This window comes from Rhynchophorus ferrugineus, unplaced genomic scaffold (assembly GCF_030347505.1).
Source record: "Rhynchophorus ferrugineus isolate W39M unplaced genomic scaffold, kcgeb_rfMv2 rfM544, whole genome shotgun sequence".
NCBI lineage: Eukaryota > Metazoa > Arthropoda > Insecta > Coleoptera > Curculionidae > Rhynchophorus > Rhynchophorus ferrugineus.
The window spans coordinates 23,793-27,500 of record NW_027473121.1 but is presented as its reverse complement, the minus strand read 5'-3'; the positions used below and the strand labels follow the sequence as shown (position 1 = coordinate 27,500).

The 3,708-nt window shown below is 46.4% G+C and overlaps 2 non-coding genes across 2 annotated transcripts in view; both read right to left on the bottom strand.

Annotated features, from left to right (window-relative positions):
* LOC143206091 (5.8S ribosomal RNA) overlaps window positions 1-80 on the bottom strand; it is a 155-nt gene extending 75 nt beyond the window's left edge. The window contains exon 1 of the ribosomal RNA XR_013008122.1: window positions 1-80. This exon is cut by the window's left edge and continues 75 nt beyond it. This is a non-coding gene — a ribosomal RNA (5.8S ribosomal RNA).
* A 708-nt stretch (window positions 81-788) lies between these two features.
* Window positions 789-2,777, bottom strand: LOC143206092 (small subunit ribosomal RNA). Its single transcript, XR_013008123.1, has one exon. It is a non-coding gene; the product is annotated as a small subunit ribosomal RNA (ribosomal RNA).
* Between the last annotated feature and the right edge of the window lie 931 nt (window positions 2,778-3,708).

Sequence of the window (3,708 nt, the reverse complement as noted above, 5' to 3'; positions counted from 1 at the left end):
GTCCTGCAGTTCACAAGTTGACGCGCAATTAGCTGCGTTCTTCATCGACCCACGAGCCAAGTGATCCACCGTTTAGGGTAATCTTTTTTTAAGTTAGGTTTTAAACGCATATCGAAACGTTTCTATTATAAGACGACGACGACGACGACGACGCGCGCTCACGTCATAGACAGCGCTTGCGCCCCTTTCGCAGCCGCCGTCGACTTTAAAACGCTCTTACGGTTTATTTTCGTCTTCTCCACTACACACAACGAGAGGAGCGGAGACAGACTACTCGAAATGGTGACGTTCGTTGTAAATTTTCGTCGTCTCACCTCGTACGACAACAAAAGAGCATACGCTGATCATAGTTTGGCAATATTTTCGTAAACTAAATCTCACCCTTTTGGAATGAAACAAACGAAGGGTGATAAGATTTTCGTAAACTAATCACATTACCGATCATCGTATATGTTCGTCGATATGAGGATCGAAACGTCGATTAGAAATATAATTGGCAAAATCGTTTTATTTTGCGCTCGATTTGTCCATTTATAACGAAATCCGTCGTAGGCCGACGATTATTACTCGTCGTCCTATATAACAACATCTTCATCGTATATATCTCCGCTTTCGGGCGTACATCTTTTAAAACCATATATTATAGGTACCCGAAAACAGCTACGTTGACGACGTCGAAATTCGATCGGAACTTCCGAACTTCGTAGATGGCTCTTTAACGTTCGACAATGATTTTTACAGACTTGTACGTTTACCTATTATATATATATAGGCATAACAACACACTGTAATGATCCTTCCGCAGGTTCACCTACGGAAACCTTGTTACGACTTTTACTTCCTCTAAATGATCAAGTTTGGTCATCTTTTCCTACACATCGACGACGCCGAAACGCCATCGCGTGTCGATCCGAAGACCTCACTAAATCATTCAATCGGTAGTAGCGACGGGCGGTGTGTACAAAGGGCAGGGACGTAATCAACGCGAGCTTATGACTCGCGCTTACTGGGAATTCCTCGTTCATGGGGAACAATTGCAAGCCCCAATCCCTAGCACGAAGGAGGTTCAGCGGGTTACCCGGGCCGCTCGGCCAGGGAAGACACGCTGATTCCTTCAGTGTAGCGCGCGTGCGGCCCAGAACATCTAAGGGCATCACAGACCTGTTATTGCTCAATCTCGTGCGGCTAGAAGCCGCCTGTCCCTCTAAGAAGAATAGTTTGTACGCCGACAGTAAAAACCGCGCACGAACCGCGAAACCCGAAAGCAACGCGGCCGGCGGGCCTTTAGGATGTCAAAAAGCGCCTAGTTAGCAGGCTAGAGTCTCGTTCGTTATCGGAATTAACCAGACAAATCGCTCCACCAACTAAGAACGGCCATGCACCACCACCCACCAAATCAAGAAAGAGCTCTCAATCTGTCAATCCTTCCGGTGTCCGGGCCTGGTGAGGTTTCCCGTGTTGAGTCAAATTAAGCCGCAGGCTCCACTCCTGGTGGTGCCCTTCCGTCAATTCCTTTAAGTTTCAGCTTTGCAACCATACTTCCCCCGGAACCCAAAAGCTTTGGTTTCCCGGAAGCTGCCCGTCGAGTCATATTAGGGAACGTCGACGGATCGCTAGCTGGCATCGTTTAAGGTTAGAACTAGGGCGGTATCTGATCGCCTTCGAACCTCTAACTTTCGTTCTTGATCAATGAAAGCGTTTTTGGCAAATGCTTTCGCTTCTGTTCGTCTTGCGACGATCCAAGAATTTCACCTCTAACGTCGCAATACGAATGCCCCCATCCGTTCCTATTAATCATTACCTCGGGGTTCCGAAAACCAACAAAATAGAACCGAGGTCCTATTCCATTATTCCATGCATACAGTATTCAGGCGAAATTTTAGCCTGCTTTGAGCACTCTAATTTGTTCAAAGTAAACGTGCCGGCCCACCTCGACACTCAGTAAAGAGCACCGCGGCAGGATTGAGTTGGGCCGTCGTAACCACGACGCGCACAACACGCACGCCGAAACGCACGCGCGACGGCGACGCGACACGACTAAGCCCACCGGCAGGACGTCTCGCGAAAAACACGCCAGTTAACACCGCGAACGATGAACCGGCGGCGCGAGACACAAATTCGACTACGAGCTTTTTAACCGCAACAACTTTAATATACGCTATTGGAGCTGGAATTACCGCGGCTGCTGGCACCAGACTGGCCCTCCAATTGATCCTCGTTAAAGGGTTTAGAGTGTACTCATTCCGATTACGGGGCCTCGGATGAGTCCCGTATCGTTATTTTTCGTCACTACCTCCCCGTGCCGGGAGTGGGTAATTTGCGCGCCTGCTGCCTTCCTTGGATGTGGTAGCCGTTTCTCAGGCTCCCTCTCCGGAATCGAACCCTGATTCCCCGTTACCCGTTACGACCATGGTAGGCGCAGAACCTACCATCGACAGTTGATAAGGCAGACATTTGAAAGATGTGTCGCCGGTGCGAGACCGTGCGATCAGCTTAAAGTTATTCAGAGTCACCAAGTTGTACGATGACGAGCGCGAACCCGAAACCGATTGGTTTTGATCTAATAAAAGCACTCCTTCCATCTCTGGTCGGAGCTCTGTTTGCATGTATTAGCTCTAGAATTACCACAGTTATCCAAGTAATTGTGGGTACGATCTAAGGAACCATAACTGATTTAATGAGCCTTTCGCGGTTTCACCTTAATTCGGTATGTACTGAGACATGCATGGCTTAATCTTTGAGACAAGCATATGACTACTGGCAGGATCAACCAGGGAACTGTTCTTATTATTTTATCGACACGAAGCAGATAAAACAAATACAGACACAGTTTATTTTATAAGTTTGACTTATAAAGAAACGTGTGCGTAAGACGACGATATATAATATATATCGACGACTAATAAAAAGGAGGTGCATGATAGCGCGCCTAGACGACGGAAAAACCGGTCCGAGGCGCCACGCTCTTACATTTTAATATTAGTTGTCTAATAAAACAAAACGATATCATCATCTTAGACACATCTTTTGTTTTTTTTATACACAACCGATCGACTAGGCACCCAATTATCTCGATTATCGACGACGATCGTCGACTACGTCGAAAATTGGATGCCGCAAAATATCGTTCGGCGTTTATAAGACCTCGAAAAACATTCTCTCCGAACCCTTCGCTAGATAGAAATATATAAAGCGACAAGGAAACCTCGTACGAGAAACGTTTCGTGATTTTTTATTTTATTCTCGCTCGGAGAGCAGAGAGCTATCGCAAAATGTGTTGCTGTTTTATGAACGTTCCGATGAAAAACCGATACGTCCATAAAAATAATAATTCCAATCGCATATGAATCGTGGATCATCTTCTTCTAACGAAGCCGAATGTTCCCGCCGAATTCGCGATCTCGCAGTGATACCGTCGTCGTCGTCGTACGCTTCCCGATATATCGAAAAAAACCGACCAGGAAGAACAACGAAACGACGATACAAAATCGCGAGAGCGTTACGAATATATAATAACACGACGAAATACGCTTTTTATTTAGATAAATAAAAAAATACGGTTCGGATCTTATATATTAACATATAATATGTAATACCACCTTCGCTGATCAAAAGCCACTCGGTAAAAGTGTCACAGCGCCGGTCGACCCGACCCGTCGTATCCGTCTCTCGTATCGCCCCACGTAGAAGCGCACACGATTTAAGCGC